General features: G+C 40.3%; 1 long non-coding RNA gene across 1 annotated transcript in view; it reads right to left on the reverse strand.

Annotated features, from left to right (window-relative positions):
- Window positions 1–484: 484 nt before the first annotated feature.
- The window catches only part of LOC140712778 (uncharacterized), a 72,263-nt gene continuing 52,072 nt past the window's right edge, over window positions 485–20,675 (reverse strand). Inside the window, exon 3 of the long non-coding RNA XR_012094531.1 lies at window positions 485–7,447. This is a non-coding gene — a long non-coding RNA (uncharacterized lncRNA). The remainder of the gene's footprint in view (window positions 7,448–20,675) is intronic.

The raw sequence follows: 20,675 nt of genomic DNA on the forward strand, positions 1-20,675 counted from the left end.
AAACCAAGGGTTCATCTGTTCATCTATAATTCTGCTCTGCCATTTTTAGATTGGCATATTGTCTCAAAGTTGCAAGCTGACTGCTATAGATCCAGACATTGTAGCCATGTTCAAGACCAAGAGGGGTGGAAGGAATAGTGCCTGCAGTTCTGGCCTCTTTTATTAGGAAATCAAAAGCCGTTCCCAAAACACACCTCACCAGAATTCTGCTTATGCCACATTGGCCAGAACTGTTACAAGGCCACCCTTGCTTCAGGGGAGGTTAGAGCAGTGACTATTCAGTTTCCCTTTTCTCTATTATAGAAGTCAGAGAGGATGAAGAGAGCCAGAAATGGGCATTGGGTCAGTCAAGCCATGCTTCTGCCCTGCAAATCCTCCGTATCACACCCAAAAAATCACAAGTAAGTAAGAGCTTCAAAGAACTTTTCTCCTTCAGCCAAGGTTAACTATAAAATGACCCAAATATGCTTAACAGACCAAAAAAAAAAAAAAAAAAAAAGTATTGACTAATGAATGGAACTATTTACAACTCTATTTTTGCAAATAGAATCAAAAGCTAGATATTGAATTAAGTGAATTGTTTCTACAGTTTAAACAGGAAGCAGAATTGGTTTCCCACAGAGCCATTTGCCGACAAGATAGGAGGGACAAGGAAAGGGAGAGACCACTGACTTGTGATAAAATGAGAAAGCTGCCTGCAGATTACCTTGGCTTCAGAGGCCTGGGGCCTAAAAATAATTTGGGGGCAGGGCAAAGACGAACTCTTAACTTGTAAACCTAACCCATATTCTATATCTTATTTTAGAGAACATTCCTTCTTTTAAGCTTCTGTTACTCACTAGTGAATGGAAACAGGAAAAACATTGTGAGTTGATGGATTTTATCTAACCCATCTGCAATGATTATTCAAATATAAGCTTTAAAGTTTTACAACATTTAGCTAAAGAAGAATCAAAACTCTTTTCTTTGCTCCCTGTAAGCACACACTTCCCGCCCTGCCAATTCGCCAGTCTACTGTCTCATGCTATGGTCTCATACAAGGATAAAAGAAATCATATTGCAGCAGATATTTTTCTAGACCCTTCATACAAGCCTTGGCATATGACCCCAACAATAGCTAAAATGAAAAATGAGACAACCGGATTTACTGACTGATAATGTCTAGAACTCTCTCCCAGGTAATTTAATAGATGTGCATGAAAATGTATGCTTAAGGGAGGACGCTGAATGTGAAGAAAGAATGCAACCACAGTGAGAACTCCAGTACAATCCCAGGCTACAACTTCCAATGTCTGGTTCATCCTCAGACAAAAAGAAATGAGGAAAGGAAATATTTTTCTTTAAATTGAAAGAACTCCGACATAAGGAAATTAAATAATTGATCCAAAGTAAAGTTGCTCCTATTAAACAGAAAAAAAAGCACCAAGGCATTTATTTGCAAGCACTCCCTTTAACAGTTTAATTTAGAATAGAAAGTAATGCAGGTCTTTATTCTAAACAATGGCTAACTTTACCTAACACGAAATAGACTCTTCTTAAACAAAACTCATAAAACATATACTATGGGAGTTACCAATCCTTTTCTGAATTATTTATAAGCTAGTGCTCTGCTTTCAATGTTTCTATCAGCTGCAAAATTTAATTAAGAAGCAAAGAATGGGCTTATAGAGATCATGACCCTACATATTTCTTACTCATATTTCAAATTATAATCATGTCATGATGAAGTTTGATCCTCGTGGAGTGTAATGAAATAATGTATTTGAACTTTTTATTATTACCTGTTTAGAGACCTACTATAAGACACTTCAGATACTCCCAAACCACATAGCAAAATTTGTAAGTGCAGTAATTATCATAAATGTATTCTGTAACTCTCAAAAGCAACTGCCAACAGTTCTAGGCCCAGGATAAGTGTTCAATTCATACTCATTAAATTTCATTGAGCATTCAACATCTTTCACAAACTTAAATATAATCTGTGTGTATGAAAATATTTTTGAGATTGGATATTCCCCATACTCATTTCCAACTGGAAATTTCCACTGGGTTTTGAATGACAAGATTTATTAGATCTACTCAATTAGGTGACAAGATTAATAGTCCCCATTAAACACTAATTTGCTTTTTATTCTGCAAAGACTAACACAGATGTAAAACAAGGGTTGGCCACTCCCAGAACATATGTCTAAGACAACAAGGAAGCTGAGAGTAATTTGGTACATGAGCTGGTTGTCCCTTCCATGCCACCTTTCCATTGACAGTTTTGCTGGAAATGAGATTTAACAGCAAAGGTTTCTCTTTCCTACACCATGCCCAACTTCCTTGGTGCTAGTAGTTTTGGATGTGACAGGAACACACACACACACACACACACACACACACACACAGAGTTTAGATCAACAAGCATCTACTAAGTGCGCATTCCCAAGTGTCATGCCGGAATTATACGCACAGGTGGAGCCTCAGGAGTCAAGCTCTGTAAATTCACACCACAGTTTATCTCTCAGTAGCTGGATAGCCTTGGGCAAGTTCCTCAGCCTTTCTAAGCTCTGGCTGCTTTATCTGCAAAATAAGGATACTAATAATACCTACTTCATGGGAGTTTGTGACTATCAAATAAGATAATTCGTATATGGTTGCCTGGCATCTAGTATGTGCAATAACTAGCTATAATCACCACCATCATCATTGCAGCATACTCTCACAGTCTTTATCCCCAGGTAAACTAGGGTGAAAAGACACACACACACAGATTATGCCCATTTTTTGTGAGATGGTAAGTGGACTTCAGAAAAGAGGCACTTAGCTCAATGTGGAATCCAAGGAAGGTCTTCGAGCTGAAAGTCAAAAGGTGAGTAGAGTTAACCAGATAAAGAGAGTTATTTTGGCCAGGCGTGGTGGCTCACACCTGTAATCTCAGCAATTTGGGAGGCTGAGGAGGATGGATCACTTGAGGTCAGGAGTTCAGGACCAGCCTGGCCAACATGGTGAAACCCCATCTCTACTAAAAATACAAAAATTAGCTAGGCATGATGGCCCACACCTGTAATCCCAGCTACTCAGGAGGCTGAGGCAGAATTGCTTGAACCTGGGAGGGGAAGGTTGTAGTGAGCCGAGATCATGCCATTGCACTCCAGCCTGGGTGACAGGGTGAGACTCCGTCTCAAAAAAAAAAAAAAAAAAAAAGGTATTTCAGGGGAAAGAGCTTAAGCAAAATCATTAGGAGCATGTTGTGTACAGGAATTGGTTGTGGTTTCAAGACGGGGAGGAATAAAAGATTGAGGCTCATGAAGAAGATAAGGACTAGGTCACAAGAAGTTTCATAGGTCATGTTGAGGTGACTGAATTTCCTCCTTATAGACCAAATTTCCTAAGACAGTTTATAGAAATTTCTAGTGTTCGCAGAGGCATTTCATGAAACCTTCCTTGGTATTCCTCAACATAATAGCTTCACTGTGACTTCTGTTTGGAAACATCCTAAATTTCACCCCTTTAGTAATTCACAGTGCATGCGTTAGCATGTTGAAGGCTCTGAGAAGTCTTACAATAAAGGAACCTCTTTGTCTCAATTTAGCTCAATATTTTTTAAATAGATTGTACTTCAGGACACCATTTTTACAGAATGCTGAAAGATATTTTGCCAGATTTTAACAAGAGTAATGAATTGAGCAGTTTAGCCTCATAAAATTGCTCTAGCTACAGAGATGGAGTTTAAAGGAGCACACTTGGAGAGAAGATGTGAAATAATGGTGAGCCAGGACAGAGAAGACAGAGCAGATTCAAAAAATATTCGGGAGGTAAAATCTGTAAGTTTTACTGGTAACAGTGGAGTGAAGGAGACAGAACTGTCTAGAATAATACTTAGAGTTCCGGCTTGAGTCAAAATAGTAATGCCACTTACTTCAAAAGTAATACAGAAAGGCATGATGTTGGGAAAAGAATGAGGGATGGGTGAGGTAAAAAACTCAGTTTGAAACATGATTAGTTTGAGAGACCCATGAGTCTTCCAAGTGGAATTATAGGTAGCAATGAGTCGCTAAACCATTCTTCAGCCCAAATCTAAACAAGGTCATCTGACAAGTAGTTCCTTTCTCTTCCTTAGAAGTCAAAAGCTTTAGGTTAAGGTTCCATAATGCATTGTGTTCATTTTAGCAGCAAATTTACTAATAATAAGATTATTATTTAATCATTAAAACACTCAGGCTTTTCTTAATGCATTCCCAAATTAAAATATGCAAATGTACATATGTAGACAGGTGAATCTTGCATTACTCAAGATAAATTACTTAAATTCTCACTTAAAAAGTAAATCTTCATTAGAGCTACTACCATTATCCAAATGTCACAAATATACTTAAATAGGTTAATTTTTAATATATATTTTAGTGAATCAGTTAACAAAACTAATTTTTATCTTTTTTTCTATCTCTAAGCCTCTTAAAAGCAAAAGATACATCTTCATCTTTCTGCCCTGAGGGTTCAAAGCAATTTAAAACACATGGAAGGTGTACATTAAAATTGTGTTGAATTAATAAAATTAATTAAAGCAAGTCACAGTAATAAATACAAAATTGACAAGTTTTCAACTCTAATCTGTCACTAATTGATCTCATCTGCCCTTTTTGCTTTAAATATAATCTACATGCTAATGATTTCCAAACTGTTTTCAGCTCTGCTCTCCCTTTGAACTGTTATCAGATCTGCTCTTTCTTTCAACTTTGAAAGTTGAACTTTCAACTTGAGGCTTATAATTTCAACCTTACTTGACTTTTCCACGTGAATGCTTACCAGAGACCTTAAACTTAATGTGTCCCTGGTGGCATTATTGGTTGCCTACTTTCACAGTATACTTTCACCCTTTACTTCTTATAAAAATGCCTCCAGTTTTGTTCAGTGAGCCACTGTGACCAGCTAAAAAGCTCAGCCTCCCTTGCAGCTAGAATTGGACACATGATATAGTTTTGGTACATAAAATGGAGGTCTGGGGGATGGATTTCTGAAAAAGCTTTTGCTTTCCTGACATAGGCACCACCCCAACTTCTTTCAGCTTTCCCCTTCTCCTGTCTTACATGCAGACCCTATGCCTAAAGCTCAGTCCCTCTCTTGTAACGGTGAGAGTGAAAGACATGATAAGGATGCTCAAGGAGAAAAGAGAATGTGCCCATGATCTCAGTGGCATTTGGGAGCTACCATACTAGCTGGGTCTGCCAATCTTTGACACGTTTTTTGTGTGGACAATAGATTAATTGATTAATCAAAGAGCTTGTTTGTTTGAGATATGGTTTGTCAGGATTTTGGTTCCTCTGCAGCTGAACACAACCACACATGACATAACATACAAAATAAACATTTTGATTTTCATCTTCAGAGAGCACCTGATGACCACCTCCCCAACCATCTCACAGACCTATTTCTTTTCCAATCATAAACATGTCAATTTCTACCATCACCATTCATTCAGAAGCTCAAGAAAATATAAATTTGGGTATGTCCTTGATGCCTCCTTTCTGTCTTTACCTCTAAACTATATATTCAAACCTATCTTCTTCTTTTTACTTCCACCACCTACCCATCCAATCCATCATCATAGCCTCTCAACTGCCCACTCTGCTGCAGTCTTGACTCCCTGCAATCATCCTCCACATAGCATTCAGAGCAGTCATTCGAAAATACCTATTAGGTCATGTCACTCTCAATTTTAAAACCTTCCAATTGCTTCCTATTTTACTCATAATAAAATCCAAGTGCCTAGCTGCAATGGGCTGAATGTGTCCCCCCAAAATTATATATCAAAACTCCATTGTGATGGCATATGAAATTGGGGACTTTGGGAGGTAAATAGGTCATGAGGGTATCATGAAAGTCTAGCCCTCATGATGGGATTAATGCCCTTCTAAGAAGAGACATAAGAGTGCTTGCTTCTTCTTTCTTTTTCTCTCTCTCTCCACCATGTTAAGGTACAGGAAAAAGAAGTCATCCATCTGCAAACCACGAAGAAAGTCCTCACCAGGGACCAAATCAGCTGCCACCTTGCTCTTGGACTTCCCAGGCTCTAGAACTATGAGAAATAAATTTTTTGCTGGGTGAAGTGGCTCATGCCTGTAATCCCAAAATTTTGGGAGGCCAAGGCAGGAGGATCACTTGAGCCCAGGAGTTCAAGACAAGCCTGGGCAACAAAGTGAGAGTCTGTCTCTACATAAGTCAAAAACTTAGCCAGGCATGGTGACATGAGCCTGTGGTCCCAGCCTCACAGGAGGCTGAGACAGGAGGACTGCTTGAGCCTAAAAGGTAGAGGCTGCAATGAACTGTGTTCACAGCACTGTACTCTAGCCTGGGTGACAGAGTGAGACTGTCTCAAAAAATAATAATAATAGAAATTTTTTAAAAATAAATTGTTGTTGTTTAAACCACCTGGTCTATATTATTTTTGTTATAGCAGCCCAAAAAGACTAACACACTAACTATGGCTTACAAAGTTATATGTGGTCTGATCTCATCTTGCACCATTTTCTCTTTTGCTCACTGCACTCAAGCCATACTACTTTCATTTCATTCCTCAAAGTCACCAAATGTAGTCTCACCTCAGGGCCTCTGTACTTGCTGTTCACTCTGCTTCAATTGCTTTTCCACCTGACTCTTCCTCATCATTCAGGTTTCAGCTCCAATGTCACCTCCCTAGAGAGACCTTCTCTGACCACCCCATCTCACCTGTGTTTCATGATCTCAACACCCTATGTTATTTCCTTCATATGCTCGTCTGTCTAAAATTATCTTGCTTATTTACTTGTTACTTTTTTTCTCCTCCTTCTAGATTAAAAGCTTCATGAGTACAGGGACTGTGTATATCTTATTCACCGCTCCATCCCCATATCTAGAAGAATATTGGCACAAATTAGGCCCTTGATAAATATTGTATAAAAATTAATAAATTTTTGTATGTATAAAAATTAATAAATAGATGAATTTTTCTTTAAAAAAAAAACACACAGCCTTGGATGCTTAGAGATCTGCCAACATGTATGATTCTGGAAACATAATTTTCTTGTCTAAAATCTCCAAGAGCAAAACAGAATTTTGGATTTAAATAAAAGCTTTTTTTTAGCGTATTTAATTCAGAAATCACAAAATATACTTAATCCTATGCTTATCTTCTATCACAGGTAAGTATTTTTGCTTACCACATATACTCTTTAACCCAGTTATGGTGGCATAATAAAGGATTAGACCCTTGATACAAGTTGCCAAGTAACTTGTATCATGTTTTTACATAAAACAACCCATCGTGAGTTTGGAAGGGAGCCCAACAGACTCACAGTTCAAAGCTTCCAGATCCGTTTACATGTGGTGATGCTCAGAAAGGCTGTCTTTCAGGCTATTCCTCTGTACAACATAGAAGGCCAGGAACTTTCCCCAAACTCTTCAGTTACAATCCAGTGAAATTAAACTGTGTAGGAAAAATGTTGAAGGTAATCAATACAGCCCCTTTAAGGGACAAATGCTTTCAAACCACAAGGAGAAGGGTGTACATTTCTGGTCAGTTCTATTTCTAGATGGTTTATTCAGCAGTTTGAAGATTTTATGGAGTTGTGCCAGTATTTTCATTACTAAATTCTTACAGTTGGAAGGAAAGGGGAAAAGACATCGTGTCATGCCACTACCCCTCCCAGTGCTACTACACTGGGCAAGCAGAGCAAGTAAAAAGGCTCAGTGCCTAGGGCTCCCAAAGACACGGTCGTGTTGCGTCGTGGCCATCCCACTACAAGCCTAGGACCTTGTGATCCCAGGTGCTGGGATAGACCTGGGCACATACAGAATACAAGGTCCTAGGCAGCAACAAGTCAGAAAGAAAGGAAGACTTTCTTCCGTTGGAGCCTTTCATCACCCCTGCTTTTCACCTTCCCAAAGTGTGGTCTGCAAAGTCCTGGAGACCCTTTCAGGGCATCTGTGAAATCAAAACTATTTTCATAATAATACTACAAAAATGATTTGCCTTTTTCACTGTGTGGACATTTACAATGATGGTACAAAAGTAATCCTGGGTCAAACTGCCAGCGTCTTAGTACAAGTCAAAGCAGTGGCACCAAACAGCACCTAACAGTCATCACATTATTCACACCACACACTCACAATAAAAGAGGTGGGAGTGGGGAACAGACAAACAAAGAAGGAAGCCAGTTTACTTAAGAACGTCCTTGATGAAGCATTAAAAATTGTTAACCTCATTGAATTTCAACATTTCAGTACATGTCTTTGTAATATTCTGTGTGACAAACTATCAAGTACACAGAAAGCACTTCTGCTGAATACTGAAGTAGCATGGTTGTCTCTACCATAAAATATTCCTTGAGTTGCAAGTTGAACTAACCACTCTCCTCATGAAACAACATTTCACGTGAAAGACCAACGTATTCAGATTTAGGTATTTGCCAAACCTTTCCTTGAAAATGTACAAAGTGAGCCTGTCACTCCAAAGGAAATATATGGCAATATTTATTGCCCAATAACCTTTAAGAAACTACCTCTAGCTGAGGTTTAGGATAGAAGATACAATTATCCAAAAGGCTATTAAAATACTCCTCTGTTTTCCAACTACATCACTCTGTGATGCCAGGTTTTTCTTAATATTCTTCAATGAAAACAACGTAACATACCATATCGAATGCAAAAGCCAATATAAGAATCCAGCCATCTTCTATTGTCAGACATTAAAAAGCAAAAAACATAAAAACGTGAAACAATGCTATGCTAATCACTAAGTTTCTCTTGCTTGGAAAAATAAATACATTCTTTATTAAAAATATGTTATTTATATTACATGCAATGGGTTTATTATTGTTATGAATAAATAATTATTTTTAAAATGTTTATAGCATGTTTGGCTGGGCGCAGTGGCTCACGCTTGTAATCCCAGCACTTTGGGAGGCTGACGTGGGCGGACCACGAGGTCAGGAGTTTGAGACCAGCCTGACCAACATGGTGAAACCCTGTCTCTACTAAAAATACAAAAATTAGCCAGGTGTGGTGGCAGGCACCTGCAATCCCAGCTACTCAGGAGACTGAGGCAGGAGAATCGCTTGAACCCGGGAGGCGGGGGTTGCAGTGAGCCGAGATCATGCCACTGTACTCCAGCCTGGGTAACAGAGCAAGACTCCGTCTCAAAAAAAAAAGAAAGAAAAATGTTTATAACATAGTTAATATCCACAGATATAACCCAAATAAACAAAAGTTTTTTGAGATCCTTAATTATTTTTAAGAGCATAAAGGAATCTTGAGAACAAAACCTAGTACAATAGATAGTTATAACAGAAATATGTAATAGAAATAAAAAATGTATGATAGAAATGTGTAACAGAAATGCAAATTCTACATTTCTGACAGCATAGATGAGATATTTAATATTTTCATTCTACCACGAGAGAGAGTTCCATTATACAATTACAGTAAAAATTCAAGCAACAGCGTCCAGGCTGTGGTGTTGCCATCACAGCAACCAGTGGCTTGCAGGAGTTAAAAAGCTGTCAGAGAACAGTGGCAGGTGGGCTGGTAGTACAGGAAAGAGCTACAGTGACTTGACTGGAAATATGAAAAGATGTAGTGGGATAAAATGCTCAAATACATTATGAGCCTATGCTGGTACAGAGATTTGAACAACCAGAAAAGAACTCTAACACAAGATAACTTTTTTAAGTTTACTTATGTTTTTCCTTTCTGTTTTTCCTCTTTGACATCTGTGCTGCTTTTGCCTGGGGGAAAGTTCAAGGTTGGAATGTTTGATTTTTATTTTTAAAAACCTGAGGGCATGGAAGAAAATTTAAATAGTTCTGGGGGAAGAATAACCCCTATCTAAAATGAAAGTCTCTCTGACTTAGAGGAGGAGTCAGATTTTAAGGTACCCTGTATTTTGCCTTACTCCCTAGCAGGGCCCCAAGGACACAGCAGGACCTCAGAGAGACTGGCCATTGGTGCACCAAGAGGCAGAACATTAGCCCAGGTTTTCCCAACCACAACAGTTCTCATATTCCAGAGGCTAGCATAAATGCAGGAGAGGGGAGACTCTTAAAGACCACTTAGGGAGAGACAGTGACGTCTCAGCAGTAACCTGTGTGCTCATATGTCTGATGCCCTCCTGGGCCTCTGAGATCTCGGCTCTGCTTGAAAGCCTGGAATCTTGACACAGCCCCAGATGGGAAGCACAAAAATGACTGAAGTTGAATTTCTCACCGACCTATGGAACAGGGGCCAAAAGTAATAATTGATTATTGAGCCAAAAGTAGAGAAGAATAAATACTTTTCAGCAATAAAAAGGAAAGAAGTACGTAAGTCATGCCACAACATGGATGAACCTTAAAAACATTATGCTAAATCAAAGAAGTCAGTCACAAAAAACCACATAGTGTATGTTTCCATTTATAGGAAACATCCAGAATAGGCAAATCTATACACAGAAAATAGATTAGTGGTTGCCTAGGGCTAGGGGAAATGAGGGGTAACAACTAAAGAATAGAGGATTTGCAGGCACAGGTGAAAACATTCCAAAATTGATAAGCGTGTTGATTACACAACTCTGCAAATATACCAAGAAATGAATTTTATAAATAGATAAATTGTATGATATGTGAATTATATCACTACTACCCCAAAAAAGTAGAGAAATGTGATGTCTCTTGTTTACCTGATGTGTACTGAGATTCATAACCATTTTATGTGTAAACTGTTTCACAAAGTTGTTTGATAAGGTTGTGTCAAGCTGAGGTGGTAACTTCTAAACACACACACTGTACCAGCTCAGGACCAGGCAAGCAGGTCCGAAGCACAAGCAATGGGGAAGGATGCAGGAGGGAGCAGATGCAGGCTCCAGGGAATATGGCTGATGGGTAACAAGTGGTCTGCACCAAGGAACCACATACAACTCCAGAACACGGTTTTGGAGAAGCAATATTCAGAGATGCGGGAAGGGAGTCAGCATCAAGGAAGTTCTCGGCAGACTGCAAGGCTCCACCTCAGAAGAGGAGTTCAGTGGCAGGAGCCCTGCCCAAGTGCATGATTGCAATGAGGACTGCAACCTCAGAGACTGGGCAAGTGATTCAAGAACCTGAGGCAACCATGCAGGGACCTAAAAAGCATTAATGATATAAGCATGTATGATGTCACTTACATGTACGTGTATATATCAGGTAAGTTCTGTAAAAATAAAAATAACAAATATTTCCCATATGCTGTTATATGTATTTCTATTTTTAATGTCTCTACACAGCAACCCTCTGAAATAGCTACTCTTACTCTTCTCCATTTTACAGATGAGAAATTCAAGTCACAGAAAGGCAAAGTAGCTTGCCCAAGTCATCAGTAATATAGAGCTAAGATTAAAACACAGCAGTATGGTCCCAGGGTCCATCTTAACTCTACCATGCTGCATTCAGGCTAGAGGCTCACTTACTATATCTGAGCCATCAGGACCGGGAGGAACCGTGGTTGATGCTGAATCCCTCTCAGCATAAACAAGAGGTATTTAAAGCTTCTCCCATGGAGGAAGGATGGATCCTGGAGCCTGAGCTGGAGCTGAGCCTGCAGGTGGTGCTTAAATGATGGCCACATAGAAACAATATGGAACCAGGCAACTACTGCCACACATCTTACATATTTTCATTTTACCACAGCGCTATGAGGTAGTATCTCAGTCTGTTAAGGCTATGATAACAAAACACCATAGACTAGGTGACTTACAAATAACAGACTTTCTGACAGTGCTGCAGGCAGGGAGTCTGAGATTAAGGTGCTGGCAGAGGCAGCGTCTGGTGAAGGCCCACTTCCTCATACACAGCTATCTTCTCACTCTAACCTCACATGGCAGAAAGAGTGAAGGGTCTCTCTCAGGCCTTTTTCACAAAGGCACTATTCCCATTCATGAGAGCTCCACATTAATGACCTAATCAGCTCCTAAAGCCTCATCCCCAGTACGGTCACCTTGGAAGTGAGGATTTCAACATATGAATTTGGGGAAGATATAAATATTCAGACCATAGCAGGTAGGTATTGTCTTCTTTTCGGAGGAGAAAATTGAGGTTTGAAAAGGTTACACAAGTTGGCCAAAAGCCAAGACCGGATCCCAGACCATCTGATTCCGAGATGGCAGCTATGAACAGGCATCTGTAAATTGTCAGGCAATGAAAAAAAGCAAGTAAAGTGGGAAGTAGGGTAGCAGCATGGTTAAGAACATATGCTTGGTGGCCAAAGTCCAGCTATGTCAATTACTTTATGATCTGGAAAGAGCTACTTATCTTTCTGAGTCTTAGCACCTTCATCTGTAAAACAGATTAGTAATAACAATAATAAAGTCTAACTCCTGGGGTTGCCATGGAAATTCAATGAAACACCATGTGTATAAACATCTGACAGAGTACCCAGCATATAGTAGGTGCTCAATAAGTGGTAGCGTGTTAAGGGGGCATTCCACTTATTGTACTGCTGAACACAGACAAGATCTGCAGCAGCACAGATCTTTCTCTTGAGCCGTTTTACCTCTTGACTAAGAGAACATCATGCTGAAAGGAACATTAGAATTTATTTAATCTAATTCTCTTTTTTAACAGATGAGAAAATTGAGGGTTAGAGCAGTTATGTAAGTTGCCCAAAGCTTTACAGTAGTTACTGGCAAGCAAAACCAGATCTTTTATCTGTAACTTAAAAATTAAACAGCTATTGGAATGAGATAGAAAAATGTTTAAGAAGGACAATTGGGCAGGGTGCAGTGGCTCACGCCTGTAATCCCAACACTTTGGGAGGCCAAGGTGGGTGGATCACTTGAGCCCAGGAGCTCAAGACCAACCTGGGCAACATGGTGAAACCCTGTTACTACAAAAAATATAAAAAAATTAGCCAGACATGGTGGCTTATACCTGTAGTCCCAGCTAGCTGAGAGGCTGAGGTGGGAGGATCAATTGAGCCAGGGAGGACAAGGCTGCACTGAGTCAAGATTACGCCCCTGCACTTCAGCCTGGGCGACAGAGTGAGACCCTGTCTAAAAAAAAGAAAAAGAAAGAAAAGAAAAAGAAAAAGAACAATAAAAGAAGTTAAATTAAGACAACTCTAGGTAGCTCTTCCATCAGGGATGTAACTTAGTGGGAAAGGCAGTCATGCCACACCTGAAAAGAGCAGGGGGACTTCTGACACTCCGGCCTCTCTCACACCATCCCCTGTGCACAAGTGAAGCAACACTTCCCGGGAAGCAGGAAGCTGTGCTTTCAGATACTCATTTCATATCGTCCCACCCCTACCCTGTGGTATTGTCTGCACTCAACAAAGGAAACTCGACCTTGGGTGATACACAAGACAAGTTAACAAAAGGATGGAAACCAGTATCTTGGAAAGCATATGGTAGGCATGTGATTAGTGTTAGTAAAAGGATCCGAGAATTTAAAAAAAAGGAAAAGTCCTTTTATATCATTTGAGTGGGTTGCCTTCACTTGCTAAAAGACTAACTGAAAATTGAATGAAATTAACAAGCAGGTGTTAGATGGGGATGCAGAATGTTAGGGAAGGTGTATTGAACTAAAGAGGTAATAAAGAGCTTTGAGAATGAGGTTTGAGGAAAATGAATATGTGCGTTTGCACATATGCACACACATATATTTATCTGAGAGTGCCTGTCTTTACTTTTGCAGTAAATTTAAGAGCTGCCCTCAAAGGCAAATTAAATTGTGTCCATTGTGCTATTTACAAGAGTCAGGAGAGGTTCTTGGGCATGACAAGAGATGTGGTAGGAGTATGACTGGGCAATGCAGTTAAGGATTAAGGAGTGGGGATTCCAACCTGAAATTGCTAGGTCCACCTGCTACGTATTAATTATGCAAGAATTACTGTTTGTTCAGTGTCACTGCTGCATCTCTTAAGAGAAAAGAAGTACATTTGGGAAATGTTTGACAAATCTATTCACTAAAAGAAAGAAAATGTTAGACTTTGTAATTTTTAAACCACATATACTCTTGAGAGAAACTTGGCGCCATTTGCTATAAACATACTGAGTGATTATCAGGAAAAGAAATTACTCCAGACTTTAAAGCTTTTTCATTAGCTAGAACTAGAGTTCCAGTCTTGTTTGTCTGTTATGTTTAAGCACCCCAAGGATGCTAACTTGTACATTGTTTTGCACAGATTTTCACTGTGAGTTAAAGAGGCATTTGGTTCAAATATGTAAAGAAAAAAATGCAGTTAACATTGCAAACTATCTACTAACACCATCAGTTGGGATGTCATAAACTAAAAAGATCAATCTCAGAGATCACAGGTCTTCATGGAGATCTTCCCAAAGGGAATAATGAAGGATGCCCATGTGTTCACATGTGACTCCCACTCCAGATGTTACCATTAATTGCCTGCGTGCCAGGGCTACCAGGTCTCATACAGAAGGTGATGAAGGTAGGGGTTCTGATCAGCAGATAACTTTCTTTTCTCATGGAGTCATTCTTGGGTAAATCTAGTTTCTTCCCTTCTTTCTTTCCTTCCTTCCTTCCTTCCTTCCTTCCTTCCTTCCTTCCTTCCTTCCTTCCTTCCTTCCTTCCTTCCTTCCTTCCTTCCTTTCTTGAGACAAGATGTCATTCTGTGCAGTGGAGCAATCATGGCTCACTGCAGCCTCAAACCCCACCTCAGTTGCATGAGTAGCTGAGACTACAGGCACATACCACCACACCTGACTAATTTTCATATTTTTGTAGAGACAGGGCTTTACCATGCTACCCAGGCTGGTCTCGAACTCCTGACCTCAGGTGATCCACCTGTTCTCAGCCTCTCAAAGTTCTGGGATTACAGGCATGAGCCACCATGCCGGGCCCCACAGTTAAATTTACATGCACCATTGTCATGTTTTTCATTAGTCTCTGTTATATTTTAAATTGCTTTGGCCACAATGGATAACACAAATACATGTAAGAGTAACTGGAATACAATTTCTATACACCTTTGTTAGCCACGTTGGTCTACCTCTAAGAAAGACATTGTCAGTGGTCTCTTGCTTCTTGAGTAAACTAGGGAGGAAATCAGTAGCAGCTCTCACTAAAGGGAGGATTGAAAATAGAGCTTCCATTAATGGGATTAGATCCTCCCACTGCCTTCTGGGACCAGAATGCCTGAGCAGAGAACCTCCACTGGCATCCAGGTCCTGAAGTTTGCAAGCTATGAGAAAGGACTAAGGGGGTTAAAATACAAGTCTCTAGGCCTTGGAAGGGAGCCATAAAAAAGAAAAGAGGATTGAGGAGACAAGGAACAACCTTTCCTAAAACCTATGAGGCCCTTCTTCTGTGTAGTATACAATGGAAAACTTAAGTTTAAATTTTTACCACCTCTATTCCTCCCACACCGCATTGTTCTCTTTGAAACATATCTGTTCCTGGGGCAAAAATCTCAGGCCAGATAAAAAACAATCCACAGATACTGCTGAATGGTGCAATCCTTGCTCTAAAGAAAAAGAAAGCCCAGGTGACCCCCATCCTTCCCAGTAGACCCAACTGGAATAATGCCTCTGTCTTTCCAGGTGGACAAGCTAAGTAAATTAAGCACTTCAGTGACCAAGAAAATATTGAATTCCTCCTGAATCTGCATGAATTTTGTCTATTTCCAGCATCCTCAGGAAGCTAACATGCTGATTCTGAAATTTCCAAAATGTGAGAGGTTCCTAGGAGCCATTATGGAAGAGAGATTTGTTTACCTACTGCTACTCTTTGGGGTTGTAGAATATCTTTGTCTGGTTTTCTTAAAAACTTCAGGGAATAAAAAGACTAAAGGTAGCCCAGCGTGGTGGTGCACGCCTGTAACTTAATGGGAGACTGGGCAAGAGAATCGCTTGAACCAGCTACTAGGGAGGCTGAGGCAGGAGAATCACTTGAACCCAGAGGGGGAGGTTGCAGTGAGCCAAGATTGTGCCACTGCACTCCAGCCTGAGTGACAGAGTGAGACTGCGTCTCAAAAAACAACAAGAACAACAAAAAAAGACTAAAGGAAAATGTAGAAATGCATCCAGGGCAAACTATTATCCACCAAATGCTCATTTGGGTTACACAAACGGAACATCCTTACAATATCTTAAGTCAAACAGTGGCTTTAATAGATGCAAGATTAAGTGCATGGGGCAGGATATTGGTTCTCCAGTTTTGATGTGCCTGAAAATCACCTGTGAGACTTGCTAAAAATGAGGATTATAGGCTGCCATCTCCAGAGATCCTGAAGTGGAGCCCCCAAAATCAATATTTCTAATAAACACTACAGGGGAGCTTGTTGCAATGCATGTGTTCAGTAAACCAGTTTTTGAAAAGACATCAATTTCTCATTAAACCTCAGTTCTCACCTTCTCCACTTGCTCCCCTTTCATGCTCCCACTCCACTGAAACAGCACTCATCAAAGCCACCAATGACCTCCATGTTCCCAGATCTATTGCTAATCATCAATCCTCATCTTGTTTGACTTATTGGCAGTATTTGACAAAGTTGATCACTCTCTCCCTCATGAAGCAATTTCACTGCTGGGCTTCCAAGGCACTAATTTCTCTTGGTTCTCCCTCTCTCTTTCTAGTGACTTGTCAGTTTTCTTTGTTGACTTTATTTTCCTAATTTCCACACCTTGAAGTTCCCCTGGTTTTCAATCCACAGGCTTTTCCACTTCTCAATCTATACTCACTTCTGCCGTAGCTTCATCTAGTCCATTGGTTTTAAATATCCTGTGAATGTTGGGAATTCCCAAATTAATATTTATAGTCCGCTGCACTCTCTCAAGCTCCAAACTAAAATAGCCAATTGCCAACTCAACATCTTTAGTTGGAAGTCTAATAAGCATACATTAACATGCACAAAATCTCTTATTTATACTTCCTCTCTCAAAATCTGCTCCTCCATCAGTATTTTCCAGCTTAATCAAGGGCAATTCTATTCTTCCAGTTACTAAGTCCAAAAACCTTGGAGTCCTCATTAACTTCTCACTTTCTTTACACTCCATATCTAAACCATCAGCAAATCCTGTCAGCTCTACTAGAAAATATATGCAAAATCCAACCACCTCTCCCACACCTCCACTACTATCTATGATCTAACCATAATTATCATTCAAGTGTATTACTACAATACCCTCCTAACTTCTTTCATTGTTTCTGCTAATGCCCACTCCCCCAAACTATTCACACAGCAACCACAGTGATTTTCTTAAAACACAAGTCAACTCATGTCATTCCTCTGCTGAAAACCTTCCAAAGCCTTCCCATCTTACTAAAAGTAAAATCCAAATTCCACAATATAACCCACATAAATCTAGGGCTACCTCCTTGACCTCATCTTGTACTAGCCCTTTCTCAGCCTTTCCACTAGCTGAAAGGCAGAGGAAACAACCAGTGCAAAGGCTGAGGAAAGACCACTATAAGATGAAGTCACAGAGGTAGCACCTGCTCTCTCACTTACTTTAGAATTCTGTTCAAATGTCCTCTCCTTAGAGAAATCTTTTTTTTTTTTTTTTTTTTGAGATGGAGTCTCACTCTGTTGCCCAGACTGGAGTGCAGTGGTGCGATCCTGGCTCACTACAACCTCCACCTCCCAGGTTCAAGCAATTCTCTGCCTCAGCCTCCCAAGTAGCTGGGATTACAGACACCTGCCACCATACCCAGCTAATTTTTGTATTTTTAGTAGAGACGGGGTTTCACCATCTTGGCCAGGCTTGTCTTGAACTCCTGACGTCATGATCCACCTGCCCTAGCCTCCCAAAGTGCTGGGATTACAGGCGTGAGCCACTGCGCCCAGCCAGAGAAGTCTTACTGACTATGGTAGTACAGCTTCCAGGATGGCCCCCAGTGACTCCCACCTCCTGGTACTCAACACCCCGTGTAATTCCCACCTCTTGAGTATGCACTAGCTTTAGTGACTTGCTTCTAACAAACAGAATTAAGCAGCCATGATAGAGTGTCACTTCTGAGATTCAGTTACAAAAAAGACTGTGGCTTCCGTCTTGGACACACACTTTCATTCTCTTGCTTGCTTTCTCACTCTGAGGGAGGCCAACTGCCACACTGTGAACTGCCATAAAGAGAGGCCCACATGACAAGGGACTGAGGGAGGCCTCCAGCCAGTAGCCAACAAGGAACTGAGTTCTCTCAGTCCAACAAGCTGCAATGAATTGAATCCTGCCAACTGTTCCAGCTGGCACACTGAATGCATCCTCTTGAGAGACCTTGAAGCAGAGACACCAGCTAAGCCGTACTTGGGTTTCTGACCCACAGAAACTGTGAGATAATAAATGTTTGTTGTTTTAAGCCACTAAGTTTTGGAGTAATTTGCTGCTCAGCAATAGATAACTAATACATTGACTGTCCTATATAAATTCACAAAATCCTACCTCTGCCACTCTAGTATTTCTTCCCGCTTACTCCATTACTTGCTCCATAGCACTAATCTCCAAAACCTTGAATATTATGTTTATTTGTTTGTTTGTTTGTTTGTTTAGTTCAATCTCCACCCACTAAAACAAAAGCTCATGGAGGCAGGGATATGTGTAGCTGTGTTCACTGCTCTATATCCCAGCATGTAAAGCTTGCCTGGCACATAGTAGCCCCTTCAAAAATATTTGTTGAATGAATCAACAAATCTGAGTACAGGAAAGAGCTTTGCAAAATGGTGAAAACACAACTTAGCTCACAAGGTTGTGGTGAGTGTTACATGAGCAAAATACTTCATGTGTCCAGTCCTTAGTAGGTGCTTAACAAAGTATGCTTTTTATCCTCAAAAGAAACTGTCATCAAGTAGCATTGGAATGGACATATACAATTGCAGAATTTTTTCAGACTGGGATGCTTATTTGCACAACACTTCGCAAAGGAGAGGAGCATAGCACCTTTAAATTAAGATGCAAAACATCCTTTCGGCAGCTATTTTAATCGTGAGACTCACCCAGCCCATCTCCATCTCACTCAGGATCCTTCAACAACACTTTATGTATGAGCCACACCTTTAGTTTTCTATATTATTTTATAACTCAGTCTCCCTTCAGCTTTAAGAACTTTGAATTTATTACAGAGGTTCTTTCAAACCTTTATGCGCTCTGAATTCAATGCTCACTTTGAGAGTCATTCAGAGAAAAATAAAAAAATAGTTCCTTCTGTCACTCTTACTGAATGGCCTCTTAAAACTCCACTGTCTTCATAACCATTACCAGACAATAAGATAATCCAGAGAGCAATAGGCAATTATTACCATTTGAAAACCATTGTGCAGCAGCCTCTGAAAAGAAATCATCGGGTGTACGACCTTCAGTTATTATGGACTTAAGCCATTCTTTGGCAGGAAACAGTGTAAGCAGATCATTTCTACAGAACAATGATGTTTAAAACTTTAATACTGGCCAAGCAATAGGAGCAATTTTCCTGACAGGATTGAACTAAGGATAAATAGGATGTCTGACAAGCTACTCTGCTGCAGTGATGTTTCTTGAACCCTTGGGAACTCTATTTTCTTCATTGTTTTATTACAAATCTAGCACAGTTCCTCTTACATGAGAGGTGTTCAGTCAATGTTTGTGGATTACATGGATGAATAGGCAAGTGAAAGAGTGATTACAAGCCCCTGGATGAATGTCTCCTTGTCTTATAAGCTAGTCCACCTGGATACAGCATCGTGGGTGGTCACGTTTTTCCTGCCTGAATCAGTTGATGGCCTCATTTGCCTTGGTGGCTAAACAGACTTAACTTTAAAATCCAGACCTGCCACTTCCTAAATGTGTGATATTGGCACAGGCACTTAACCACTCTCAGGCTCAGTTTCCTCATCTATAAAACTGGTATGATAATATTTACTTTATCCAGTTAGTAATAAGATTAAATTAGCAGCTAACATGTAAAACACCAGTAACAAACACACCTAGGTAACCAATACATAATTGTTCGTTAAACCTAGCCCTATCTGCTGTCAGTATGAACACAAATATCCCTCTTGGCCTGTTCTCCCTCAACTAGTTTTGTTCACAAGCCCCAGGTGACCCTTAGTATGGAGAAATTTACATCCTAGAAAGGTATTTCCATTATTATGTTACCCAACTCTTTTTATTTAAAATGTATTTTCTATTTACAAAGTCCTCTGAGATACATTTCTTTGAGCCTCACAACAACCCTAAATGGCTGGTAGAGCAAGAGTCAAGGCCCTATTTTACAGATGAGGAACCTAAAGCAAAAAGAATTAAATGACACAAAATCACACAGATAGGGATGGTAAAATGAAGTTTCAGACTCATGTCCAAAACCTTTTTATTACATGATACAGCCTCTAACCAAGTGAATGGAGGAGAAGCTATTAACTTGGCCCAGACACGTCTCTCAATCACCATCCCACCTGAAGAAGCACTGATAACACAAGATGCTGGGTAGGTAGCCCCTTCTGGAATCTCAAACCTGCCTCTTTCAAAGTTGGTCGGGCGCAGAGGCGCACACCTATAATCCTAGCACTTTGGGAGGCCAGGGCAGGCAGATCACTCGAGGTCAGGAGTTTGAGACCAGCCTGGGCAACATGGTGAAATCCCATCTCTACCAAAAATACAAAAATTAGCCGGGCATGGTGGCGGGCGCCTGTAACCCCAGCTATTCGGGAGGCTGAGGAATGAGAATTGCTTGAACCCAGGAGGCAGGGGTTGCAGTGAGCCAAGATCACACCACTGC

The sequence above is a fragment of the Chlorocebus sabaeus genome, chromosome 11, assembly GCF_047675955.1.
Source record: "Chlorocebus sabaeus isolate Y175 chromosome 11, mChlSab1.0.hap1, whole genome shotgun sequence".
NCBI lineage: Eukaryota > Metazoa > Chordata > Mammalia > Primates > Cercopithecidae > Chlorocebus > Chlorocebus sabaeus.